Here is an 11,031-nt window from a genome sequence, read left to right as displayed (position 1 = left end):
AGTCTTACATCACTTCCGGGTCGTCAGATTTCCCTGAAAAAAGCTTCACAACTAAAGTTGTCAATCTTAACAATACATGGGGAGCTGCATGCTCGACATTTACTGGGGGTCTGGACCAACTCAAGGTGTTATATAAAACCCATATTTCCGATGTTAAAAATATTTTCACATAACCCCACCCTTTGTACTGTAAACCAAACAAAGCATACCGACTTCGAGCGCTTCCATATCATGGTTTGCGTTTTCAAAACCACAATAGACTAGGTCAATCTTGACAAACAGAAAATACATCCCTCCCTACATTATACACCTACCAGGAATTGAAGGCTTGGCTTGACAATCTCCAAATGTCATTAAACCTTTTGATGTTTTGTTTCAGATGTCTTTTCCAGTCATGAAATGGCTGCTACACAATTTGGATTGATATATTTTGCTTGTCAGTAAACACACACACACACCTTTTCATTCAAAAGTTTATGTATAATAATAGTGAAGACATCAAAACTATGAAATAACACATATGGAATCATGTTAAACAAATCAAAATATAATTTATATTTGAGATTCTTCCAAGTAACCACCCTTTGCACACTCTTGGCATTATCGCAACCAATTTCACCTGGAATGCTTTTCCAACAGTCTTGAAGGAGTTCCCACAAACGCTGAGAACTTGTTGGCTGCCTTTCCTTCACTCCAACTCATCCCAAACCATCTCAATTGGGTTGAGGTCGGGTGATTGTGGAGGCCAGGTCATCTGATGCAGCACTCGATCACTCTCCTTCTTGGTCAAATAGTCCTTACACGGCCTGGAGGTGTGTTGGGTCATTGTCCTGTTGAAAAACAAATGAAAGCGCAAACCACTAAGCGCAAACCAGGTGGGATGGCATGTTGCTGCAGAATGCTGTGGTAGCCATGCTGGTTAAGTGTGCCTTGAATTCCAAATAAATCACAAACAGTGTCAGCAGCAAAGCACCCTCACACCATCACACCTCCTCCATGCTTCACAGTGTGAACCACACAGGCGGAGATCATCCGTTCACCTACTCTGTCTCGCAAAGACATGGAATTTGGAAACAAAAATCTCAAATTTGGACTAAAGAACAGATTTCCACCGGTCTAATGTCCATTGCTCATGTTTCTTGGCCCAAGCAAGTCTTTTCTTCTCATTGGTGTCCTTTAGTAGTTTTTTATTTGCAGCATTTCGACCATGAAGTCCTGATTCCACACTCCTCCTCTGAACAGTTGATGTTGAGATGTGTCTGTTACTTGAACTCTGTGAAGCATTTATTTGGGCTGCAATTTCTGAGGCTGGTAACTCGAATGAACTTATCCTCTGTAGCAGAAGTAACTCTGGGTCTTCCTTTCCCGTGGCATTACTCATGAGAGCCAGTTTCATCAAAGCGCTTGATGGTTTTTGCGACAGCATTTGAAGAAACGTTCAAAGTTCTTGAAATTTTACGATTGACTGAACTGCATATCTTAAAGTAATGATGGACTGTTGTTTCTCTTTGCTTATTTGAGCTGTTCTTGCCATAATATGGACTTGGTATTTTACCAAATATGGGCTATCTTCTGTACACCACCCCTACCTTGTCACAACACAAATGATTGGCTCGAACGCATTAAGAAGGAAAGAAATTCCACAAATTAACTTTTGACAAGGCACACCTGTTATTTGAAATGCATTCCAGGTGACTACCTCATGAAGCATATTGAGAGAATGCCAAGAGTGTGCAAAGCTGTCATCAATGTGAAGGGTGGCTACTTTGAAGAATATCAAATAAAAAATATATATTTAGATTTGTTTAACACTTTTTAGTTACTACAAGATTCCATATGTGTTATTTCATAGTTTTGATGTCTTCACTATTATTCTACAATGTAGAAAATAGTTTAAAAAAAGAAAGGCCCTTGAATGAATGTGTGTCCAAACTTTTGACTCGTACTGTTGTATGCTATTCCTGCAGCTGCAATCTTCAGTTGCTGCTACATCCATTTATTGACAGTTAAATTAATGATATACAGCTATTGATTCTTGAAGAATATAACTTGTCTTGTGAGCTTAGATCAACTGTCGCCCCCCATCAGAACCCGAAATATAAGCTTGTTTTACTCCAATGTTTGTAAACAATGTCAATGTTAAAACTATCATTTTGATGACCTCATGGATGGTCAGTCCTTGCATCCATAGCTCTTGTCTATGAATTTGAGAATAGTAACATTTCTCCAGCTCCATCCCACAGCTGTTTACCAAAACAAGTGGCGGGGTGTTGCTTTGGTATTGTTTGAACTGCACTTTGCCTTTTTAACCTGGGTATTTGGTCAGTGTTTGATCAGACAGAGGGCAGCTGATATTTGGCTCAATGCTGTAAAGTTACTTTATTTGTGTGGATGAAACAATCAATCACAGTTGTATATGACATTGACCCTTATATATTGTTACATACTTTAGTTATTATTTCCCCGTTTACCTTAGTGGTTATTTGTTATATTTGAAAATGTAAAAGTGGTGGAATCATTGATAAGGAAAGGAAACTGAACAACACATGTAATTGAGGCAAAGAAACAGTAATTCACTAGTGCTGAAATACTGCTTTATTAAATCGGTAACATAAAACTCAAGGATGAATATAGTAGTGATTCTACATCAATAGACTCAGTTAAATCAAAGTGCAGGGCATTATTAGTAATGCGTTTTGCTCTCTTTGTTTCACAGTAGATGGTATCACCGTGGTACATTCACTTGATGGTTACCCTAAAACTAAAACACACTCACAAAATATTACCTAGCAATCCTCCTAGAGGAGGAGTTTTTGTAAAATTGCACACACAGATGCACAGTGTATAACATTGTCTTTCTCTGATTTAGTCTACTTCAACAGGGAGCCTCTCTAATTGTTGAGGGAATCTTAAGACTTCAACTTTTTGTTGAGGCACAGAGGTTAGTTTCAGGTTTAACAGGGTATTAGTTTAATGTGACACTTTCTCCTGTTAAAACATTTAGTTATTTTTGTTTCAGTTAATATTGTCATAAATGGCAATGCATACATTTGCCATAACTGTTAAATTCAGCTATATACATTATGTACATGTCACAGAAAAGTGCTTCAAAAAAAATCTGAGTCATAATTATCCAATATGGCACATTTTATAACAACTTTGGACTTAGTCAAGTTTGGTATATATACATTTTTTTTTACAAGAACATAAATCCAGGTCTTTATCAAGTAAAGATTAATTTTGATAATTCAATAAATAAAAAGGTACTTGGAGGGGGGAAAATGGGGGATAGAAATGATGAAAGTATTATTTTTTTTTACATGGATGGAATATGAATGTTGACAGTTGCCATGGCAGATCCAAGGTCTTTGGACAGTTTGAGGGTGTACGCTCCGGCATCGTTTTCCTTCACACAGGGGATGACGAGGGTGGTGAGGTCCTCGGTGGCCTCAATGTGAAACCTGTCACGCTCTTCATCACACTGTTTCCCTGAGCGGACCCACTCGATCTCAGGTGTTGGGTGTCCAGAGAAAGCACAGGACACGCTCAGTCTTTCTTGGCTCAATGCTGATATCCTCTGGGAGAGATTCGATTTTGTGAGCTAGAAGCAATGATAAAAAAGAAAGGAATTAATTAATAACATGTCATCTTCTCTACGTGTCATTTAAAGCAGAAGAACAACAAACTCAAGACTATACTAATTCTAGATACAGTACACTATATGGGCAAGGGAAATGCATCTCACCTTTGCCGCCACCATGAATAAGAGCGCTCATTGAGGAGCCATGAGTTGAAATAGCATGACTTGACATCATTTCCCTTGACATTTCCGTGATACTGCTGAAGCTCATGGATACCATTGATTCAGATGTTATGGCGGATGTGCTAGCAGCAGACATGCTTTCAAATTGGCTTTGGAAAGAGCCTCCTTGCGTCATTGATGCTCCAGCCATATGGACTGATGTGGCTGAGAAACTGTCACTGTGCAAGCTGGCAGCAGCAGCACTTTGCTCCTTTATAACAATTTTGGCAGGTTCTTGAACAAGAGCTGTGCGTACAACGCAAATGATGAAGTACATGGCTAAATGGTCAATTCTCAATGGAGATACTCAAGACCATCTGTATGAATATAAACAAATAACACATGGAAAATACTGGTTAGTGAAATGAAATCTTAGTCTTTAATTTAAGCTATTAGTAAAAATGTAGCGACTCAAGTTGAATTCTTCATAAATCTTGGGAACGCTTTCCTTTGTACTGTAAGCTTTGCAATGTACTGTAAGCTTTTAATTAAACAATGGATTGATAACTTACTGGTGATGTTGAGAGATGATGTTCCAGAGCACTGTCCATATTTGTTTTTGGCTTTGATGGTGTATTTGCCACTGTCTGCAACAGTGGCCTAAATAATCTCCAGTGTCCAGCCTAGTGGTTAGAGCGTTGGACTCGTAACCGAAAGGTTGTGAGTTCAAACCCCTGAGCTGACAAGGTACAAATCTGTCGTTCTGCCCCTGAACAGGCAGTTAACCCACTGTTCCCAGGTCGTCATTGAAAATAAGAATTTGTTCTTAACTGACTTGCCTGGTTAAATAAAGGTAAAATTAAAAAAATACAAAAAAAAATACAGGGAAGGTAATCAAGGAGGTAATGACACGCAGGTGCGTGTAACGATGGTGACAGGTGTGTGCCATAACGAGCAGCCTGGTGACCTGGAGACCAGAGAGAGAGAGAGCACACACACGTGACATGCACTGTCTGGCCCCAGAAACTGCAGATGGAACCCAGTGCCCATTCTGTCCCAAGGTTTGTTGTATTTTTTTGTTGTTGGCCTATTTAATTTTTAATCCCCCCAAAAAACACATCAAAGCATAAGATGTCAATTATGATGTGTTTCTCTTTTATAAACAAAATGTATCTATTAGAAACATCTCTGTTACATTTTTATCAAACAATTGTACTGTCACGCCCTGACCGTAGAGAGCTTTTTATGTCTCTATTATGGTTTGGTCAGGGTGTAATTTGGGTGAGCATTCTACGTTATTTTTTCTATGTTTTTGTATTTCTCTGTTTTGGCCGGGTATGGTTCTCATACAGGGACAGCTGTCTATCGTTGTCTCTGATTGGGAACCATACTTAGGCAGCTTTTTCCCACATGGTTTTTGTGGGTAGTTAATTTCTGTTTAGTGTTTTGCACCTTACAGGGCTGTTTCAGTTTCAGTTATTCTCTTTGTTATTTGTGTTCAGTTCCAATAAAAAGCATGAACACTTACCACGCTGCGCTTTGGTCCGATGATTCCTCTTCTTCAGATGACGAATACCGTTACATGTACAGACAAACAGACTTAGCCTTTCATTTTATTTGTTTATTGGGATCCCCATGATCTGTTCCCGGGGTCCAAAAACTATTAAGTTGTACCAAGTATATTAGACATCTCTTCACAGGACAATGGAACAGTGGTGGCAGCAGTAGATGGACCTTTTGGTTTGCCTAGGAAAAAGTTACGAGCAACCAAAACATGAGGAAAAGTACTTTGCAAGCCAAGCTGATGTGGATCGATTTGTTTGTAAGCCCACACCATCAACGGGTAAAGTGATAACATTATCCCTGAATGTAATATGCTGTGCATTTTGACGACAACTATATTATCTTATGCACAAGTCGTTAATTATTTGAACTCATTGCCAATAATTCATATTTAAATGATGCAGTTGTCCCTCCACTTCATCTGTTTGACTCATTGGTCTTAAGGTTGGAGATGGTATGTTGGTATTGTATGTGTTGAATGTAATATTATTGGTTGTCTCATGCAACATCCATTTAGGCACTGAACCTGGCACAACTGTGTGTGATCTGCTTCAGGCAATGGCTCAGTATGTTATACCTGTACTGTACTTGATATTTAAAAGAATTGTTGGGTTGCCAGGGATTTTAAGCAGGCAACGCCATCAGGTCCAAACCCAAAACAACAAAATTGGACGAGACAAGCGTGTTGGGGGGGAGTTGGTTTTAGTATTGTTTGCGGTGTTAGATGAATTTAGTATGCAAATAATGATATATCTCCTCTGTAGTTTGTCAGATGCAGTGTACCTGCTGCAAGATGAAGGGGATGAGGTAAGAACATCAATCTCATCTTCATGTATTACATTGCATGAAGATTTGGAACCACATGTGCAAGACACGATCAGGACACGCAGGTTGAAACATCACTGCCGTCTGTCTTCTTCTCGTTTAGCACCGGAGGTGGGGCCATCGGTGATATCGCCAAGCTGAGTCTCAGACCGGTCGTGTTCCAGGACAGGGAGCTGTGTGGATCAGGATATCCCCCTGCAGCCCTGTTCGTTTTATCGTCCAATCACAGTTGTCTCTTTGTCTGTGTAAAAGCTCTTAAGGTTTTCATCCTCTTCATCTGAAGAGGAGAGGCGAGAAGGATCGGAGGACCAATATGCGGCGTGGTAAGTGTCCATGGTTGTTTATTAAACACATAAACTGAACACTCTATACAAAACAATAAACATACCGTGAATAACGAAAACCGAAAACAGTACCGTGTGGTGTAAAACACAGACACGGAAACAATCACCCACAAAACAACAGTGAAGCCCAGGCTACCTAAGTATGATTCTCAATCAGAGACAACTAACGACACCTGCCTCTGATTGAGAACCATACTAGGCCGAACACAGAAAAACAACCTAGACACACAAAACGTAGAATGCCCACCCAACTCACGTCCTGACCAACTAAAACAAACAATTAAAACAATAACTAGGGTCAGAACGTGACAGTACCCCCCTCCCAAGGTGCGGACTCCGGCCGCAAAACCTGAACCTATAGGGGAGGGTCTGGGTGGAAATCTGTCCGCGTTGGTGGCTCTGGCGCTGGACGTGGACCCCACTCCACCATAGTCTTAGTCCGCCTCTGTGGTCTCCTAGGAACGGTGACCCTTGCCGCAGACCCTGACCTGGGAACCCTAAACAACAGGCCCACCGGACTGAGGGACACCTCTGGACTTAAGGGACACCTCTGGACTTAAGGGACACCTCTGGACTTAAGGGACACCTCTGGACTTAAGGGACACCTCTGGACTTAAGGGACACCTCTGGACTTAAGGGACACCTCTGGACTGATAGGTAGCTCAGGACTGAGAGGTAGCTCAGGACTGAGGGGTAGCTCAGGACTGATGGGTAGCTCAGGACTGAGGGGTAACTCAGGACTGAGGGGTAGCTCCTGGATGGCTGCCGGAATCCTGACATTTTTGCTGCTGCTGCTGCTTCTTCTGCTGCTGTTGCCTCTCCTGCTGCTGCTTTTGCTGCTGCTGCTTCTTCTTCTGCTGCTTCTGTTGCTTCTCCTGCTGCTGCTTTTGCTCCTCTGATTGAGAACCATACTAGGCCGAACACAGAAAAACAACCGAGACACACAAAACATAGAATGCCCACCCAACTCATGTCCTGACCAACTAAAACAAACAATTAACACAATAACTAGGGTCAGAATGTGACACTCCCTAGGATATGACCTGATTATAACACAAATCTGGTAACATCATAGCCCATATAAACTCATGTTTTACATCTAATTTATTACTATGTAATATGCTACAACTAGGGTCCGGAGTTGGTCAGGTTAGACTACTACCAGATCAGGAAAAACTCTGGGCCCCAGGAAAACAATCCCCCCCACCATTCTGGGACCTGTGGTGCCACATCTGAAATCACCACACAGTGTTACAAATGAAGGGGAAAAAAACATATCCTATTTGTATTATCTACATTTGACATGTTTTTGGTGGTGGAAATGAGCTTCCATAATTTTTCATGGCTCAGTGCAGCCGGCAGCTACTGCGACAATTTCAGAATATAATAGGCTGTTACTGCAATTTCAAGTAAAAACTCAATAAAACAAGTCTAAAATATTAGAGAAATGTCTATACATTTCAAATGATTCAAAAACATTGCTCTGCTGTTACCATTTATACTGTAGGAGTGTTGACTCAGAGACAATTCTGTTTAAACTGCACAGCTTCAAGGGCTAGCAACAGTCGGGTGTGTCGTGCACTACCTCCGGAGGTAGCGGTCGAGACATAACAAGTACACAAGTTTACATTTGAGTAATATGTGTAGCCGACGGTATTTTTACGAAGTAAGTGTGGAGAGGCTCATAGATCCTACATTCATAGGTGGTGAAAGGCTTTCAGAGATATCACACACCCCTTCAAAGGGGTTACAAAGAGGCTACCCTCACCCTGAATGTTCTGGAAAGTGCAATACATGATCGAAGGCCCATAGGAGTTGAAGTGTTGTTTCCTGAAACTTTGGGCACAGCCATACAATTTGAAACTATTTATCTTACCCCTGAATCGTATGAGACGTGTTCCTTTTTCCGTATGTTTGCACACCTACCCCTACCAATGAAACTAGGAGGCTGAATCTTTGTAGGCCAACCTCTCAATGAAAATATCAATTTTGGCATCTTCTTTTGTCCAAAGTGTCCTTATGTTCTTCTGTGTAGGTATTTGTCAAGCATGGAATTTACTTTTTAAAAATAGAATTGTTACATCTTCATGAAGGTATTCTCTTCAGCAGTCATGCTTAGGCCCATATTACATTGTGCTATGTTCTGCCAGCCCATAAGGGCACTATCTGTATTTAGCCAGAATCCAAAAAGGAATAAATTTAGCATTGATGAGTGGATATACCCTGCACTGACTTTATCAGTTCCAACACTACACATGGCTATTAGGTAATAGCGTATACAAATAGATTATACATATGGGCTTTACAGACTCATTGTCTGAATTATTTTACATCTTGCATTCAAAATGTATTTGGAAAATGATGTACTTGACGCTTTAATATACACTACTCAAAAAAATAAAGGGAACACTTAAACAACACAATGTAACTCCAAGTCAATCACACTTCTGTGAAATCAAACTGTCCACTTAAGAAGCAACACTGATTGACAAATTTCACATGCTGTTGTGCAAATGGAATAGACAACAGGTGGACATTATAGGCAATTAGCAAGACACCCCCAATAAAGGAGTGGTTCTGCAGGTGGTGACTACAGACCACTTCTCAGTTCCTATGCTTCCTGGCTGATGTTTTGGTCACTTTTGAATGCTGGCGGTGCTTTCACTCTAGTGGTAGCATGAGACAGAGTCTACAACCCACACAAGTGGCTAAGGTAGTGCAGCTCATCCAGGACGGCACATCAATGCGAGCTGTGGCAAGAAGATTTGCTGTGTCTGTCAGCGTAATGTCCAGAGCATGGAGGCGCTACCAGGAGACAGGCCAGTACATCAGGAGACGTGGAGGCCGTAGGAGGGCAACAACCCAGCAGCAGGACCGCTACCTCCGCCTTTGTGCAAGTAGGAGCAGGAGGAGCACTGCCAGAGCCCTGCAAAATGACATCCAGCAGGCCACAAATGTTCATGTGTCTGCTCAAACGGTCAGAAACAGACTCCATGAGGGTGGTATGAGGGCCCGACGTCCACAGGTGAGGGTTGTGCTTACAGCCCAACACCATGCAGGGCGTTTTTCATTTGCCAGAGAACACCAAGATTGGCAAATTCGCCACTGGCGCCCTGTGCTCTTCACAGATGAAAGCAGGTTCACAATGAGCACATGTGACAGACGTGACAGTCTGGAGATGCCGTGGAGAACGTTCTGCTGCCTGCAACATCCTCCAGCATGACCGGTTTGGCAGTGGGTCAGTTATGGTGTGTGGTGGCATTTCTTTGGGGGGCCGCAAAGCCCTCCATGTGCTCGCCAGAGGTAGCCTGACTGCCAATGGGTACCGAGATGAGATCCTCAGACCCCTTGTGAGACCATATATTGGTGCGGTTGGCCCTGGGTTCCTCCTAATGCAAGACAGTGCTAGACCTCATGTGGCTGGAGTGTGTCAGCAGTTCCTGCAAGAGGAAGGCATTGATGCTATGGACTGGACCACCCGTTCCCCAGACCTGAATCCAATTGAGCACATCTGGGACATCATGTCTCGCTCCATCCACCAATGTCACCTTGCACCACAGACTGTCCAGGAGTTGGCGGATGCTTTATTCCAGGTCTGGGAGGAGATCCCTCAGGAGAATGCCCAGGTGTTGTAGGGAGGTCATACAGGCACGTGGGGGCCACACACACACTACTGAGCCTCATTTTGACTTGTTTTAAGGACATTACATCAAAGTTGGATCAGCCTGTAGTGTGGTTTTCCACTTTAATTTTGAGTGTGACTCCAAATCCAGACATCCATGGGTTGATAAATTTGATTTCCATTGATCAGTTTTGTGTGATTTTGTTGTCAGCACATTCAACTATGTAAAGAAAAAAGTATTTAATAAGAATATTTCATTCATTCAGATCTAGGATGTGTTATTTTAGTGTTCCCTTTATTTTTTTGAGCAGTGTATATACAGTACCAGTCCAAAATTTGGACACACCTACTCATTCAAGGGTTTTTATTTATTTTTACTATTTTCTATGTTGTAGAATAATAGTGAACACATCAAAACTATGAAATAACACATATGGAATCATGTAGAAACCAAAAAAGTGTGAAATAAATTAAAATATATTTTAGATTCTTCAAAGTAGCCACCCTTTTCCTTGCTGAAAGCTTTGCACACTCTTGGCATTCTTTCAACCAGCTTTATGAGGAATGCTTTTCCAACAGTCTTGAAGGAGTTCTCATATTCTGAGCACTTGTTGGCTGCTTTTCCTTCACTCGGCGGTCCATCTCATCCCAAACCATCTCAATTGGGTTGAGGTCGGGTGATTGTGGAGGCCAGGTCATCTGATGCAACACTCCATCACTCTCCTTGGTCAAATAGCCTTTACACAGCCCGGAGGTGTGTTTTGAGTCATTGTCCTTCCTGATGAAAAACAAATGATAGTCCCACTAAGCGCAAACCAGATGGGATGGCGTATCGCTGCTGTGGTTTCTTTGCCGCAATTCTACCATGAAGGCCTGATTCACACAGTCTCCTCTGAACAGTTGATGTTGAGATGTGTCTATTACTTGAACTCTGT

At 41.8% G+C, this 11,031-nt stretch overlaps 1 pseudogene; it reads right to left on the bottom strand.

Annotated features, from left to right (window-relative positions):
- Window positions 1–3,316: 3,316 nt before the first annotated feature.
- Window positions 3,317–7,254, bottom strand: LOC135519534 (titin-like; annotated as a pseudogene).
- Window positions 7,255–11,031: the final 3,777 nt, after the last annotated feature.

Source organism: Oncorhynchus masou, chromosome 29 (assembly GCF_036934945.1).
Source record: "Oncorhynchus masou masou isolate Uvic2021 chromosome 29, UVic_Omas_1.1, whole genome shotgun sequence".
NCBI classification, from domain to species: domain Eukaryota; kingdom Metazoa; phylum Chordata; class Actinopteri; order Salmoniformes; family Salmonidae; genus Oncorhynchus; species Oncorhynchus masou.
This window is presented reverse-complemented; position numbering and strand designations above follow the sequence as displayed.